At 35.7% G+C, this 18,386-nt stretch overlaps 1 protein-coding gene across 1 annotated transcript in view; it reads left to right on the top strand.

Annotated features, from left to right (window-relative positions):
• Positions 1-18,076, top strand: part of CB1H4orf33 (chromosome B1 C4orf33 homolog) — a 131,145-nt gene extending 113,069 nt beyond the window's left edge. The window contains exons 7-8 of the transcript XR_007151773.1: positions 15,992-16,059; positions 17,836-18,076. The gene's annotated coding sequence lies outside the window, so the exon portion shown is untranslated. The remainder of the gene's footprint in view (positions 1-15,991; positions 16,060-17,835) is intronic.
• The last annotated feature ends 310 nt before the right edge of the window (positions 18,077-18,386 follow it).

Raw genomic sequence — 18,386 nt, 5'->3', positions numbered from 1 at the left:
AGAGAAAAACATTTAGTTAAAAATTAAGATATGATTAATTTGTTTTTTTTCCTGATATAAAACATGTGAAAAATAGAATGGAAAAGAAAAATAGAATAGAAAAGAAATAATTTGAAGAATAAACTGGATCTTGTGAGAGGCCCAGAATAATGTGTAGAATAGTGTTGCATTTTGTCACTTTCCTGATTTTTATAACTAGAGAGGCTACATTTTGTTAGCTGCTTTCCTCCACCACACTTCCTGGCATCTCAAGGTCAAGTTCTTGTCATTTGTTTTTTAAGTCCCTCCTTCTCCCCAGTGGATTGATAACAATATAGTAAGGCCTATTTGTGCAATATCTTTTTTTTATTTAAATATAACAAATGGATTTTTGTATCTTGCCTTAATGACAAGTTTGCAAATTGCCAATCTTTGCTCTTTCTCTCCCTCCCAATTTTTCATGGTGGTAATTAAGGACTGTAAATTTCACTTTATCATTTGTGTTAGAAATGGTAGCATAAATCATAGTAATAGCACCGTTTATTTCAGTAATGCCAGCCTGCCTGCAAATCACTTGTAAATTGGTTCCATGGATGTACCTCTATCAAATTAATCAAAAAACCACCTGCATACATTTCCTGAGCTTATTTCAAAGGCTTAGTAACAGTAAGGAAGAAAGACCATTACTGACCTTTCCATTTTTATTTATTCATAAGTTCTGAATGGCTCATGCATGTTTTCATTTTGAACCCTGGCTACCATCTAACATCTAACTGAACAGTTTATGTAGTACTTTTTGTTTTTAAACACAGGTTGGGATTTGGCCCCAAATAATATGCCTGACAGATGGTCCTACTGTGTTCCATACACAGTAATAATAATATTTGATTAGACACAAAATTTTATGCTATTTAAGAATTTGTGAGAAGTAATGCTTTTGTGCTAAAAAAAGCATTTTCAAGTGAGCATAATAGTTTTCAGTATTGGGAACTTGAGCAACAGTCATTTATGTTTGTCTCCTTGTACTCAAGAAGGTGACTCAATGTATCATTCTGAATATGAAGGAAAAGGGAGAATCATTCTTTATGTTTTGACCTTATGTACCTGTTTATGCTCCCTGGAGCAAAAGCTAAGACAACTCTAGTCCATATGAGTGCTTCATTGTACTGTTTTTATAACATGTTGAGTTCTGTTCTGGATATGGTATGTCCTTTTGGGTAATTCCTGATGTATGATATTCATACCTGGCTTACCTCTTACTTATTGGTCCTACCCTAAAAGGAGAAGGGAATTTAAATTTAGTAATAGCTTACTCTTAGTCTTACCCAAACTCAAATATGACAAAAAGTAGATTATTTATTTTAATTTTACATTTGGAACTACAAAAATGAGACAAAATCAAGTTCTAGGGCTCAAATGAAAAAAATATAATAATAATAAACACAATATATAACTTTATATTTTATGTATACTTTTCTCCTCTTTCTGTTTCTGGTATATAAACCTGGTTTTGAGAAATCATTATCTGTATATGAATTCAATATTTTGGTGGGTTTTATACATTGTAGACCCTTCACAGTTAGCATACAGTTAGCATAAGAAATCAGAAATTAGTATGGGTTTAATTTTCATAAACAGCATGCTTTTACATCTAATTAAGATGATGACAAATTTTCTTTAAATTCCTTTTTTTGATGTTTATTTATTTGTTTTGAGAGGGAGAGAGAGCATGCACACAAGCAGGGAAGGGGCAGAGAGAGAAGGAGAGAGAGAGAAAACCCAAGCAGGTTCTGTGCTGCCAGCACAGAGCCCGATGTGGGGCTTGAACCCACCAACTGTGAGATCATGACCTGAGCTGAAACCAAGAGTTGGATGCTTACTGATGGAGTCACGCAGGTGCCTCTCCTTTACATTCTTAATAGTTATATCTAGTGTTACTCTTTGTATATACTCGACTATAGTCTCTGTACTATTTACTAGTCTATATTGAAGATTTCACATTTGGAAAGTCAGAATAATAGTCTTTCTTTTTTTTAAAACAATTTTTTTTAATATTTATCTTTATTTTTGAGACAAAGAGAGACAGACCATGAGTGGGGGAGGGGCAGAGAGAAAGGGAGACACAGACTCCAAAGCAGGCTCCAGGCTCTGAGCTGTCAGCACAGAGCGTGATTCGAGGCTCCAACTCATCAACTGCGAGATCATGACCTGAGCTGAAGTTGGATGCTCAACTGACTGAGCCACCCAGCTGCCCCAAAATAATAGTCTTTTAAACAAATGCAGTCACTATTCTTTCTTACTTCTCCCTGGATGAACTTGTAAGTAATTAGCACTAATTTACTTTGAAGAATTTCCTTTATTAGAACAAAAAGAGACAAGAGGCAATCCATTGATTGTCTTGAATTTTGCTATTCTCTAAAGAAATTAGTCTAAATATTTTATTTTATGTAGCAAAATCAGAGCATTCCATAGTGAGTTTGATACATCTTGAAATGCTGTTAAATAATTGTTTCAATAACCATTTTGTAATTTATTTTTTATTTTAGAGAGAGAGAGTGTGCAAACAGGGGAGAGAGACAGAGGGAGAGAGAGAGAGAGGGACAGAGACAGTGAGAATCTTTTATATTTTTAATTTTTTAATTTTATTTTTTTAATTTATATCCAAATTGGTTAGCATATAGTGCAACAATGATTTCAGGAGTAGATTCCTTAATTCCCCTTACCCATTTAGCCCATCCCCCTTCCCACAACCCCTCCAGTAACCCTCTGTTTGTTCTCCATATTTAAGAGTCTCTTATGTTTTGTCCCCCTCCCTGTTTTTATATTATTTTTCCTTCCCTGATGTTCATCTGTTCTGTGTCTTGAGGTCCTCACATGAGTGAAGTCATATGATATTTGTCTTTCTCTGACTAGTTTTGCTTAGCATAATACCCTCCAGTTCCATCCACATAGTTGCAAATGGCAAGATTTCATTCTTTTTGACTGCTGAGTAATACTCTATTGTGTATATATATACCACATCTTCTTTATCCATTCATCCATCGATGGACATTTGGGCTCTTTCCATACTTTGGCTATCATTGATAGTGCTGCTATAGACATTAGGGGACATGTGCCTCTTCGAAACAGCATACCTGTCCCTTGGATAAATACCTAGTAGTGCAATTGCTGGGTCATAGGGTAGTTTTATTTTTGTTTTTTGAGGAACGTCCATACTGTTTTCCAGAGTGGCTGCACCAGCTTGCATCCCACCAACAACGTAAAAGAGGTCCTCTTTCTCCTCATCCTCGTCAACATCTGTTGTTGCCTGAGTTGTTAATGTTAGCCATTCTGACAGGTATAAAGTGGTATCTAAATGTGGTTTTGATTTGTATTTCCCTGATGATGACTGATGTTGAGCATTTTTTCATGTGTCGGTTGGTCATCTGGATGTCTTCTTTGGAGAAGTGTCTATTCATGTCTTTTGCCCATTTCTTCACTGGATTATTTGTTTTTGGGGTGTTGAGTTTGATAAGTTCTCTATAGATTTTGTGTACTAACCCTTTATTTGAAATGTCATTTGCAAATATCTTCTCCCATTCTGTTGGTTGCCTTTTAGTTTTGCTGATTGTTTCCTTTGCTGTGCAGAAACTTTTTATTTTGATGAGGCCCCAGTAGTTCATTTTTGCTTTTGTTTCCCTTGCCTCCGGAGACATGTTGAGTAAGAAGTTGCTGCGGCCAAGATCAAAGAAGTTTTTGCCTGCTTTCTCCTCGAAGGTTTTGATGGTTTCCTGTCTTACATTGAGGTCTTACATCCACTTTGAGTTTATTTTTGTGTATGGTGTAAGAAAGTGGTCCAGGTTCATTCTTCTGCATGTCGCTGTCCAGTTTTCCCAGCACCACTTGCTGAAGAGAGTGTCTTCATTCCATTGGATATTCTTTCCTGCTTTGTCAAAGATTAGTTGGCCATACGTTTGTGGGTCCATTTCTGGGTTCTCGATTCTGTGCCATTGATCTGAGTATCTGTTCTTGTGCCAGTACCATACTGTCTTGATGATTACAGCTTTGTAGTATAGCTTGAAGTCTGGGATTGTGATGCCTCCTACTTTGGTTTTGTTTTTCAAGATTGCTTTGGCTATTCGGGGTCTCTTCTGGTTCCATACAAATCTTAGGATTGTTTGTTCTAGCTTTGTGAAGAATGCTGGTGTTACTTTGATAGGGATCGCATTGAATGTGTAGATTGCTTTGGGTATTATCGACATTTTAACAGTATTTGTTCTTCCTATCCAGGAATATGGAATCTTTTTCCATTTTTTTGTGTTCTTCAATTTCTTTCTTTCTTTCTATACTTCTCAGTGTGTAGGTCTTTTACATCTTTGGTTAGGTTTATTCCCAGGTATTTTATGGTTTTTTAGCAACTGTAAATGGGTTCAATCCCTTGATTTCTCTTTCTGTTGCTTCTTTGTTGGTGTATAGGAATGCAACCGATTTCTGTGCATTGATTTTATATCCTGCAACTTTGCTGAATTCATGAATCAGTTCTAGCAGTTTTTTGGTGGAATCTTTTGGGCTTTCCATGTAGAGTTTCATGTCATCTGTTAAGAGTGAAAGTTTAACCTCCTCCTGGCTGATTTGGATGCCTTTTATTTCTTTGTGTTGTCTGATTGCAGAGGCTAAGATTTCCAATACTATGTTGAATAACAGTGGCGAGAGTGGATATACCTGTCTCGTTCCTGACCTTAGGGGGAAAGCTCTCAGTTTTTCCCCATTGAGGATGATATTAACATTGAGTCTTTCATATATGGCTTTTATGATGTTGAGTTATGATCCTTTTATCCCTACTTTCTTGAGGGTTTTAATCAAGAAGGATGCTGTATTTGAGACAGAGAATCTTAAGCAGGCTTGACACTTAGCACAGAGTTGAACACAAGGCTCAGTCCCATGACCCTGGGATCATGACCTGAGCTGAAATCAAGAGCTGGACACTCAACCGACTGAGACACCCAGGTGCCCCACCATTTTATAATTTAGTCCTACGTATATATTCAGTAATTCTTTAAAAATTTTTTTCTCAATGTTTATTTATTTTTGAGAGAAAGAGACAGAGAGCAAACAAGGAAGGAACAGAGAGAGAGAGAGAGAGAGAGAGAGAGAGAGAGAGAGAGAGTCGGAAGCAGGCTCCAGGCTCTGAGCTGTCAGCACAGAGCCTGAAGCAGGGCTTGAACACACTAGCTGTGAGATCATGACCTGAGCCCAGGTCTGATGCTTAACCAACTGAGCCACCCAGGTGCCCCTATATGCAGTAATTCTTATGGGGAAAAAGGTTTGGAAAGCAATGGATTTAATAGTGAAAATATTAAGTGGAGGTTTTAGAGAGTGACAATTCTGATTATCATGGACTCTTTCATGTGTGGAAGAAGATAATGTTTAAAAACATTGGAAGGGACACCTACAGAATAAGTAAATATTGGTTTATATATAGACCCATGTATGAATAAATATATTGTAAATGTATTTGTAAATATATACATAAGATTACATCATGTTTTTCATTGTCTAGTGTTATAGTAATCCATTTTACCACATTAATGTGGAAGAGAATAAATTAAAATTACTTTAGCCACGGACAATATTTTTACCCTAGGTTTCCTCTATTCAGGAAATTTTGAAATATTTTAGTGTTACTTCTTAACAAAGATAAAAGCAATAAAAATTAAAGGTTGAAAGCCATCACATTTCATTTAACAGTAAACTTGTGATTAACTGATAATCACGTTCTCAAAGATGGTAGAATAAATTATCTTTCTACTCCTTTCACCTCTATTCCTTTGTAAAATAAATCATTTCTGGACTGTCAACAAGCATGAGAAATTTCTAGCTAAAGACCTTTCTTTCTTGAAGACTCTGAAAAGAAAGACTTAGAGTGAAAAGTGCCATAACTACAATAGTAAGTGCATTCTACTAAGAATAAATAAAAATTGCAAAGCCTGACAGTGAAGAATACAGAGAGGAATTCAAGTGACTATACCTCAAATAAAGGATTATCCTTGTTTGTGAGGAATCTATTCCAGGATGAAATCGATCTAGGAACCTCTGCATACAAAATCAGCCAGACAGTTTTTTGAGCTATAGGGAAACTGCAGCTGAGACCAGTAATCATAACTGGACAGTGATCAGCCAACAGGTCTTCAGGTCTAAGTGATGGACATGCCATGCCTTTTTCTCTAATTGTTAGGCCCCAAATCTATTTATTCAGAGAGCAGCTATCCTAAACGACACTCACACTGCCATTAAAATACACTTGGTACTGTGTTTTTTACACTTCTGTTAACTTTACCATTTGATTTTCCATTTCATGGAAGGGGAAAAATCAAAATTGAGAACTGTGGGTATATTGAGTGTTAGGTGGATGCCAACTGGATTAAAATCCCAGTAGTGGAGGTAACAGAATGAAGGTGATGGATTTAATACTGTTGTCTATTTAAGTGTCAAACAGAGTGAAGTGTTTTGCTGAATTCTTGAAATGGTTTGGCTCTGTCATACTGTAGTATCTAGCATAATCAACACTGAAAATTGGAGCACAGTTTTGTTCTCATAGGTAGAAAAAGGTATGTGTACTTGAGTATCAAGCAAATTGCTACTGAAAGTGGTTTGTTAAAAAATGGGTTTGATTAATGAAACAAAATTAGTTTTTTAAGTATATTTATTAGGCAGAAATGAATTCATTCATTTATTCTTTCATTTGTTAATCAAAGTTTCACTGAGTACCTTTTATGGGCCTGGCTCTGTGTTAGGGCCAGAGGATACAGAGTCAAATAATATGTCACCTCTCCTCTCCTGAAGCTTTCACTCCAATGTCATTTATTACTTTTTTAAATGTTTTGTTACTTTAGTTAACATTGTATTTCTTACAAGTTTTGTATGATTTTTTTTAGTATGTGTTTTCTTTATATCTATTTTAAGTATCTCTTATTTGGAAAAAAAACAAAGGAGAAGCAAAATTTAAAAAAAATGAACAACACCAAAATATAAACTATACTGGGAGTCTACAAAATAAGGAAATCTCCTTTTCTCTGAAAGGAAGGAAAAAATCTTTTTATCTGAAGGAGTATGTTTTCTCCTAGGATGGTTCTTTGGGTTAGAAGTTCATTGAAATATTTGTGCCATCTATAAAATCTGCCATAATGTTGACAAACAAATACATTTCACATTTTTAGCATTAGGCATATAGTAGGTATATAATTCTATAGGACATTATCATGCAGGTTTAAATAAGAAGAATTTGATCTCTAAATGATAGCCATTATAATCCTTCCTTGTAAACATTGTTGTTTGAAGAATGAAAATGGGCTATTAAAATAGATTGAAGTCATCAATGTCAACTTCAACTTTTCTGGCTCGGATGTATCTGTATTCAATATTATAAGTTCTACTCTGATTAAACACTCTTGGAATTATGTATGGGACTTGATAAATATGAGGTTTATAGACTGATTCATTTACTCAATAAATATTTGTGGGCACTTACCATGTATATATATGGTATTGTTCTTGTGGCTGGAGTTAAACACATGAATAGCACAGTCAAACCTTCTTTCAAGGCGCTCACATTCCAGGGAAAATCTAGACTAGCAAAAAATACAGGTGGGCAAAATCCTAATGATTCTGTCCCACAAAATGAACTAACCATCTGTCTTCAGGAAATGAAGCATTCAGTATGGGAGTCAATAACTCATACATTTACTCATTTAACTGATCCTTGGCATGTAGCTACTAATGTGCAAGGCACTACTGTAGACACTGGATCTTCCCTTAATATTCAGATTCAGGAATCTTGAATGGAGACTAGGGATTTTGTTTTGTTTTGTTCTAGTTTTTATTTAAACAATTTTTTTAATGTTCATTCATATTTTGAGAGACAGAGCATGAGTGGGGGGCAGGCGGAGAGAGAAGGAGACAGAATCCAAAGAAGGCTCCAGGCTCTGAACTGACAGCACAGAGCCCAATGTGGGGCTTGAACTCATAGACTGCGAGATCATGACCTGAGCTGAAATCGGATGCTTAACCGACTGAGCCACCCAGGGGCCCCTAGTTTTTATTTTAATCAGCTGGTGCTCCTCATGACAGTACACTCCTTAGTTCCCCACCCACCTTCCCTCTGGTAACCATCAGTTTGTTCTCTGTAGTTAAGAATTTGTTTCTTGGTTTGTTTCTTTTTCCTTTTTCCATTTGGCTTATTGTTTTGTTTCTTAAATTCCACATACGAGTGAAATCATATGGTATTTATCTTTCTCTGACTGACTTATTTCACTTAGCGTTATATTCTGTAGCTCCATCCATGTCACTGCAAATTGGAAGATTTCATTTTTTATGGCAAAAAAATATTCCATATTTTGTGTGTGTGTGTGTGTGTGTGTGTGTGTGTGTGTGTACCACTTCTTTATCCATTCATTTGGTCAATGGACATTTGGGCTCTTTCCATAATTTGGCTATTGTAAATTATGCTGTAATAAACATAGGGGTGCATGTATCCCTTTGCGTTAGTGCTTTTATATTCTTTAGGTGAGTACCCAGTAATGTGATTCCTGGATTACAGGGTAGCTCTATTTTTAAATATTTGAGGAACTTCCATACTGTTTTTCAGAGTGGCTGTATCAGTTTGCATTCCCATCAACAGTGTGAGAGGATTCCTTTTCTCCACATTCTTGCCAATATCTATTATTTCTTGTGTTGATTTTAGCCATTCTGACAGGTGTGAGGTGATATCTCATTGTAGTTTTTTTTAAAGGTTATTCATTTATTTTTGAGAAGGGGGAGGGGCAAAGAGAGAATCCCAAGCAAGCTTCACACTCAGTGCAGAGCCTGATGCAGGGCTTGAATTCATGACCTGTGAGATCATGACCTGAGCCAAAATCAAGAGTCAGACACTTAACCAGTGGAGCCACCCAGGTACCCCTCATTGTAGTTTTGATTTACATTTCCCAAGATTTATTTTTTAAAGTATATTTATTTATTTTGAGAGAAAGAAAGAGAGCATGCATGTAAGCAGGGGAGGGGCTGAGAGAAGAGAGAGAATCCTAAGCATGCTCCATGCTATCAGCAAGATTGCTTTGGCTATTTGGGGTCTCTTGTGGTTCCATACAAATTTTAAGATTGTTCGTTCTCGTTCTGTGAAAATGTTCCATATGCACTTGAAAATAACGTGTATTATGCTCTTCTAGGATGGAATGTATATGCTGCTGTTTTAAGATGGAATGTTCTAAATATATTTGTTAAATCCATCTGGTCCAGTGTGTCTTTCAAAGCCATTGTTTCCTTGTTGATTTTCTGTTTAGATGATATGTCCATTGATGTAAATGGGATGTTAATTAGTCCCCTACTATTGTATTATTGATTAGTTCCTTTATATTTGTTATTAACTGTTCTGTGTATTTGGGTGCTCTCATGTCAGGTCTATAATATGTTACATGTTTGTGTATAATAATATTACAATTGTTGTATCTTTTTGTTGTATTGTCCCCTTTATTATTAAAAATAGTGTCCTTGTTTGTCTCTTATTACAGTCTTTGTTTTTTTTAATGTTTATTCATTTTTGAGAGAGAGAGAGAGAGAGAAAGAGAGCAAGTTGGTGAGGAGCAGAGAGAGAGGAAGACACAGAATCTGAAGCAGACTCCAGGCTCTGAGCTGTCAGCACAGAGCCTGATGTGGGGCTCAAACTCACGAACCATGAGATCATGACCTGAGGCAAAGTCAGACACTTAACCAACTGAGCCACCCAGGTGCTCCACAGTCTTTGAATTAATGTCTGTTTTGTCTTATATAAGTATTGCTCTGGCTTTCTTTTGACACTAATTTGCACAGTAGAATTTCCTTTATCCCCTTGCTTTCAATCTACAGATGTCTTTAGTTCTAAAATGAGTCTCTGATAGGCAACATATACATGAGTTTTGTTTTGCCTTTTTTTTTCATCCTGTCACCTTATGTCTTTTGATTGGAGCATTTAGTCCACTTATATTTAATGTTATTATTGATAGCTATGTATTTATTGCCATTTTATTATTTGTTTTGTTGTTTCTGAAGATTTTCTCTGATCCTTTCTTCTCTTTCACTTTCATTGCTTTCTGGTTTTCTTTAGTGATAAATTTGGATTTTTTTCTCTTTATTCTTTGTATATTTATTAGTGGTTTTTAATATATGGTTACCATTAGGTTTGTATACAACATCTTATGCATATAGCAGTCTATACTAAGTCGTTTAAGTTTGAACCCATTCTTTACTCCTCTCCTCCTCATGTTTTATGTATATGGTGTCATATTTTGCATCATTTCATTTTGTGAGTTCCTTGACTGACTTTTTACAGAAATATTAATTTTTACTGCTTGTGTGTTTCCTACCTTCATTCTGTCACTTTTGGTCTTTCCTTTCCACTCAAAGAATCCACTTTAAAACTTCTTGCAGGGCTGGTTTAGTGTTCATGAACTCCTTTAGTTTTTGTTTTTCTGGGAAACTATCTCCCCTTATATTCTGAATGATAGCTTTGCTGGATAGAGTATCCTTGGCTGCAGGTTTTTCCAATTCAGCATTTTGTATATATCATGCCACTACTTTCTGGCTTGGAAAGTTTCTGCTGAGAAATCCACTGATAGCCTTATGGAGTTCCTTTGGACATAAATCTCTTCTTTGGTCTTGCTTCTTTTAATATTTTTTCTTTATCACTATCTTTTGCTATTTTCATTATAATATGTCTTGATGTAGATCTACTTTTGTTGATTTTGTTGGGGGTTCTCTGTGCTTCTTGGATCTGGATATCTGTTTCCTTCTCCAGATTAGTGAATGGTTAGCTATTACTTCTTCAAATACGTTCTCTGCCCCCCTTTTCTCTCCTTTTTCTGAGACTCCTATAATATGAATGTTTTACATTTGATAGAGTCACTGAGTTCTCTAAATCTATTCTCATTTTGCATAATTTTTTTCTCTCTTTTGTTCAGCTTGATTACTTTCCATTACTTTGCTTCTGTGTCATTAATTTGTTCCTCTTCTTCTTCCAGCCTGCTGTTCATTCCATCAAGTGTGTTTCTCAGTTTGTCATCGAACACTTTATCTCTCTGCTATGTTATTTCTTGTCTTTGTGCTAATTGTCTCACTAATGTCCTCCACTTTTCTCAAGTCCAGTGAGTATCCTTATCACTATTGCTTTAAATTCTCCATCAGGCATGTTATTTATATCTGTATTGCTCAGAAATCCACGTGTAGCTTTGTCCTATTCTTTAATTTGGACAAATTCTTCTGTATTCTCATTTTGTCTAAGTCTTTCTAACTGTTTCTCTGTGTTAGGAAAGTCACCTACCTCTCCTGTTCTTGAGCGTAATGGCTTTGTGAATAAGAGGTCCTGTAATGCCTTGTATTGTAGTGTCCCCTATTCCTCAGGGCCTGACACTTCTGGGAGTGTCTCCAATGTGTGCTGTGTGTGCTTTGCTTTTGTGTCCTGGCTGCTTTATCCTTTTGACCAGTCATATGCAGAGGCTCTCTTTGCCTGTTTTGAGCAGTGTTTAATATCTTGCCTGAGTGTGGCATTCTGGTCTGCTTTTGAAATGAGACCTGTCACTACTGCCACTGGAACTGAGTCCTCACAAAACTCATGGGTCAGGAGATGCAATGTTCATAGGGTTTGAGCCAGCCTTCTGGAGAAGGGGGTCCACCATGCTGAGACTGAGGCAAGTGTGACTGTGAAGGGCAGTTATACTGGAGCACAGAGGGGCAAGGCTTGGTATAAGCAATTTAGGTAGTGAGTGTCGGCCCTCTGCTGGTTCCCACAGGTGGCCCTGCTTATATTGAGGGGCAGGGGAGAGAAATTTTGCCTTCTAGTTCCTTTGTTCCCCGAGGGGTTTCTCTGTGCAAATTGCTTCTCTGAGACATGATCTGAGATGAGCAACTAACCTCCCCACTCTGTACCCCAGGCTTTCTTCAGATAGCTGTTTACAAGTTGTATATCCATGGGCTGTGTGCCCTGCCTTCTCTCCAAGAGCATCTCCAATGTCCCCTGGGTTCTCCCAGAGCCAAGCATGCTGACATTTAAAACTCCAGGCTTTAAGTCTTACTGGTTGCAAGAACTCATGAAATTTGGGCCCCTCACTTTCCAAGTCAATTGCTATGAGGATTCATTTTCTCCATGCACTCCCCTGTGTGCTAGTCTGTTTCTGGCTCTTCTCCATGACCACAGCTCCCTCCCCTCTGCTGCAGCCTTGATCCATTTCTCTTCCAAGCTGTGTTTCTGCACTTCCTACCTTCTTCAATGTGGCCTCTTCTCTACCCTTTAGTTATGGAGTTTGTTCTGCCAGTGTTCAGATGGACTTTTGGGGTATCTAAGGTTATATGAAAGTTATCTAGTTGTATTTGTGAGACTAGGTAAGCCTATGGTCCTCCTAGTTTGCCACCATCTTCCCTCTATCACTAGGAATGTGTTTTTATAAGTAGCTTGGATAAGTTTACAATTAGAAAATATTTTGAGGGGCGCCTGTGTGGCTCAGTTGATTAAGCACCTGACTCTTGATTTAGGCTCAGGTCATGATCTCATATTTTGTGGAATCAAGTCCTGTGTTGGGCTTTGTGCTGACAGTGCATAGCCTTCCTGGGATTCTCTCTCTCCCTCTGTCTCTGCCTTCCCTCCCCCCCCACCACCCCCAACTCTCAAATTAAAAAGAAAGAAAGAAAGAAAGAAAGAAAGAAAGAAAGAAAGAAAGAAATTTGAAATGACCACTTTAATCAATTTCTTTTGAATGTAAAGTATCTTAGCTGGGTTTCTAACAAGTGGCTAAAAATTCACAGTGGGAAGCAAAAGCAAGCACACTATGATGATGCCTTCTATTATGTATGGTTGATTGATAGAAGACTATTGTAATCTTAATCAGACAAACTGATGACCAGAATGGTTTTTCAGCGGAATAGTGAAGAGCCTGACTTATTTTTTTGCTAGCATGAAAATCCAACCTCCCTAAAAGGAAACTGTGCTGGAATGCCTTGGTTAGAGCAGAAGCTTTTTTTAAAAAAAGCAACTGTACTTAAATAAGCACTTACTTGAAATTATAGAATTACTCACCATAACCTTGGAAGACTTTGGCCTGGAATATTTTGGGGGCCTGATTTTAATGTGGCTACTGGACCATTTTTAATATTTAATTGAAAAAAATTGTGCAATTTAGTAGGAGAAACTGGAGTAGGGTTTGAGAGGGTAGACAGCAGGCTGAAGATGCTACAGCTTTGGGAAACAAGGGAGCTCCCCCCGTGATAATATATAAATGACACATTGGTTCCCTCCTATAGCTTCTATATGGCTTCTTTTGCCTCACCACTCAGAGAAAAATATGAAGAATTTAGAGGAAGGGATGGGGTGAGGAGCACAGAAATAGCAATCTCAATCTGTGACTAGTACATTTACAATTTTTCTTAGGATTTTGCCTGCTGCCTAATATCACAGGAAGGTCACTTGACAGAGTCACTTTGAGAAGTTAAGACGGATGATACTGTGAACAACTAAGGGTGTTAATCAACCACAGTTATAGGGTTGCCTATGAATAGGTACTTCAGTGATACTCATTTATTCATTCATTTTTTCACCTGTTGCTCATTAGTCAGTCAACATATGTTAAATGTGCTAGACAATGGGGGCATGCTAGTGTGCAAGGTAGACATCATCTTTGACCTCTTAAAATTATATTCTTATAAGGCAGAAGGAAATAGAAGAAGATGAATGAAAAGGTTATTCAGCTAGGTGATAATTTACTGCTATCGTCTGCGTTCTGAACATTAATCATTTTTTTCTGCAGTGCTTTTAGAAAATCAAAAATGGCATCCGGTTCCTCTCTTGGTAAATGAGAAAAGGAATCTAAGGTGCTTGCCTTAGGTGTTTGCTGATACTCAAGAACCTCTTCTTTTTTTTTTTTTTTTAAACATTTTTATTTATTTTTGGGACAGAGAGAGACAGAGCATGAACGGGGGAGGGGCAGAGAGAGAGGGAGACACAGAATCAGAAACAGGCTCCAGGCTCCGAGCCATCAGCCCAGAGCCTGACGCGGGGCTCGAACTCCCAGACCGTGAGATCGTGACCTGGCTGAAGTCGGACGCTTAACCGACTGCGCCACCCAGGCGCCCCTCAAGAACCTCTTCTATGAATATAGCTAGAATATAAGATCCATTAGGATATGAGATACGTGAGGACAAGGACTTTATTTTGTTGACTACTTTTGCCCAGTTTGAAAAGTGTCTACCATGTGGCAACACTTGATAAATTCTTGTTGAATGACAGTGCAGAGCTTGATAAAGTTAAGAATTAAGGTAAGTTTCTTGTTACAGAAGGAAGTGAAATGAGGAGAGGAATAATGGTGTTAACATTTAGATCCTAACTTGTTAGAACTTGATAGTGTCAGATCTTTATAAAAATATTTTTTATAAAAACTATTTTTGGAAAAATAACATCATAAACAATGAATGCTTGGCTCTTATGATACACTTATCATCTTAAAACAAATAAATTATAGCCCCCCCAAAACCAATTCTAGCCATGATGAAGAACTTTTATGAATTCCTATTTTGAAGGAGGTCAAGCAAGTTACACAAGTTTCTTCCGGCCGCAGGATAGTTTACAGGATTCAAATTATCTGATAATAGATTCTTTACTTAAAAAGTTCTATTAAAAAATTCTAAAAGGGAGACAACTTTTAGAGGTTTTATAGAGTTACACCAGAGTGAGCTCTGAGCTTCCCTGGATAAAATTCCTTACATACTTTCCTCTCTAGATGCAGAATAGATGGCTAGGGGAAATGACTATATTCAATGGATTTTGTTTATCAGAGACCATAGATTGTAGTTTATGGGTCTTTTCATCGAAGTTGTCAATGTTCTGTGTATAACATTGTTACAGCAGTTTCCTGAACAGTTCTTTACAATTAAGTTGTCTTGATCTCTGAGGGACTGCAGTTGGAAGAGCAGAGAAGGTAATTTGGCTTTCGATCACCACAGTTTTCCAAATGGGTAATTCTTAGAATGGGATTGTCAATGATTCTGGTTGACTTCAGTTAATATTAGATTCTTCATTAGGGTTGACAGGATCTGCTTTGGGAACAGGGTAAGAAAGTCTATGGGGAGACAATCTGAATAAAAAAGGAATCCAATATTCTCTGTTTGGCATATGGATGGTTTCCAAAACCTATCCCTTTTATGCCTTATCCCTGTTAAAAGAATATAGTTAATAAGCACTAATAAGATAAGCAGTTTAAAAGGGTAGAAGTTGATATCAGCAAAAAATTTACCAAAATATACCAAAATGATAAAATAGTAAAATAATTGTTGTTGATTGAGTGAAAAAGACCAATATAATAAGTATGATCAGCTTCGAAATCATGAGAAAGAATAAAATGATTAGCCCAAGCAGGTAGGGGCAAGTTTCCTGGGGCTAAGGTGGCTGCTTAACAGGTCTCTAGAGTCTAGGTTTGTCTGTCAGGGATCAGCATAGACATTAACAACTATAATAAAGTTTGGGCTAATGAGAAAACAGCGGCTTTAGTTGCTTTCCTTAGAGCTTTAAGCCTTAAGAACCAATGCTTAGCTCAGCAGTGTCAATATGCCTTTTAAAAAGTAGCCATTTGCACAAGTTGAATCTGACATTTTATGTGTTTTATAGCAGACCATAAATACTTTTAACTTTATAAATAATAAAACTATGAATGGGTTAAATACTCAATAGCATTATTAATGGGTTTTCAACCTAGGGACCATGAGTGACAACTTGCCTATAAAGCAGTTATATATAGTTTTTGTTTAGTTTAAACTGTGGTTCTATTTGTTTACACATTAAATTTGCCAACCTCAAAATTATAACATTTTGATTATTTCCTCTTAATTTATGGAAAAAATTGCTGAGCTTACATTTAAGTCAACATTACCTGGAATCAGTAGAATGGGAATTACATTTCTTCATTCCTCTTTGGGAATATTTGCCACCTGGCACTGATATAATGAATTCATATACAATTCATAGATTGGGGATTGGACGAACTTATGAAGCCCTTTATTCAATACTCTATGAAGAAACTGAGGTCTGACAAGGTGAGTAGGCAACAATAATTTGATTACATGTTTCCTTTTGTCTTTTAGCTATAATGGGTTGTGAGAGGGAGATAAGAACTTTAACAACAACTCCTTGAGTTTTTATAATATCCAAGAAAGATCTTCATTGTATTTCTGATAATGAGAATAAGAGACTCTATTCATAAATAAGTGAGATTTTAACCAAATGTATTCTAAAATATTTTCTGTTTATACTGTGTGAGCTAAAAGGCAGTGAAAAATACCAAGGGAAGATTGTAAATTATTTAAACTTTTTAAAATGTAGAATAAAATCTACCATATAACCTTTCTTGTATATTTACATTATTTTCTCAACTTTCTATAATTCCAAAAATCCAAATATGGTTTATATTTTACAAGTATTTCTTATGTTACATTTTATGAATATTTGAATTTTTTGGTTTGATACCTGCTCATTTCAGATACTGTACATTTTTTTGGAAGGTACTTTAAGCACTCAAAATTTTTTTCACTGTGCCTAAAATTTAAAAAAATTGTACATATAAAATTATAAACATGTAAGTATATATACATTATATATACATATTATTTTTGTATTCTTTATATATAGCACAGTTGAATTATTTTCAGTATATTTGTTTGAATTACTTTTTATATATTTTATATAAATATATATAAATATTTTAATAAATATATAAATAATATATAAATATTATATATAATAAATTTTATTATTGTAGAATATATATTATTTAATATTAACAATAATTACATATATTATTTAATATTATATAATAAATGTATAAATAATATATAAATATTATATATAATATATAAATATTATATATATATATTTTAACAGCTGTATTATTTGGATCAACTTCCATCTAATCAGAAATGAATGTATACATTAGTCAATTTGGATCAATTTCCTTTGGGCTGTGCTAGGCGCTATACAGGACTTCATGATTTCTGTTTGCTTTTAAGAATAGTAGTAGTAACATTGCTGCTGGTAGTAGAAGCTTGTGTGCTTTGATAATCTATAGATAAAACTAATAAGAATTTTGTATGAATGAAAGTAATTAATATACAGTACTCTGTGTGAATTGAGTCTGTGTATTTTGTAGTAATCACAGACTCATTGAAATTATCAATAGGACATGACAGATTATCTTTATTTTTACATGGTGAACCTTAGATTTGGACCATCTTGACATGTTTTAAATGTGAATTCAACAACCTGCTCATACAAACTCTTAGATGTGATTTGAATTAAGAAAAATATGCCATGTATATATATATGTATATGTAAAACATTAGCATAGAATGGTTTCTCACTCTTTTTTCAAAAAGTTTATTTATTTATTTTGAGAGAGAGAGAAGAGACTGTGTGCACATGCTGGGGATGGGCAGAGATCCCAAACAGGCTCTGCACTGTTAGCATAGAACCTGATAAGGGCCTTGATCTCACAAACCTGTGAGATTATGACCTGAACTGAAATCAAGAGTTGGACACTTAACAGACTGAGCCACCCAGGCACCCCTGGTTTCTCACTCTTCAATGAATATTTTAGCAAGGTCTGTATACTTGTGCACAAGGAAAATTGCATATGTATATAAAAAAAGTATATAATACATAATGTTTATATAAATATAATTTTAAAATAACATATTAATGCACAATTTCCAGACACATACATAATATGATTTTCTTTTAAAATTTCATTGGTTTTAATGAATAAATAGAAACACAGTTGTGTATTCAATACTTAAAAGTTGATTTTTTTATTTCAGTGTGACCTGAAGCCATTGCCTTGTGTATTTTAAACCTTTCAATTTGAAGTGGATTATGGGAGACAACTGGGAGCATCCAGACTCAAGAGCTGTGTGGAGGGATCTTTGCTGTGATCCCTCTGACAACACAGGTAATCACTCATAAAGAAAACCACCTCACAAATAGAACTCACCTTTTTGGCCTCAGTTGGATAGCTGAAGTAAAAATCTTTGTCTGGTACCACTGTAAATGTTCCAACAATATGCCCAAAATAAATCATTTAATTGAACATGACTTTTACTCTTTATGTTTTATTATATGATTCTTTTTAATGAATGGCAAGAGAAAATAATTGTTGGGGTGCTTCTTCCCTATCAACTCAGGCTTCCTGGCAAGTTTTCTGTTCCCTGAAATAGATCTTTGGAAAATAAGAAAAAAAAATGCACTGTTTCTGTGAAAATGCCAGTGATACGTTGCATAGTGCTGAGACCTGATGTAGAAAAATGAGCTGCTGCAAATTTTACCCTAGGGACATGTCAGTACTGTGCAAATGCATGGAGGTGAATATTAT

This window comes from Prionailurus viverrinus, chromosome B1 (assembly GCF_022837055.1).
Source record: "Prionailurus viverrinus isolate Anna chromosome B1, UM_Priviv_1.0, whole genome shotgun sequence".
Lineage (NCBI taxonomy): Eukaryota > Metazoa > Chordata > Mammalia > Carnivora > Felidae > Prionailurus > Prionailurus viverrinus.
Note: the sequence above shows the minus strand (reverse complement) of the source record. Positions and strands in the feature narration are given on the sequence as shown.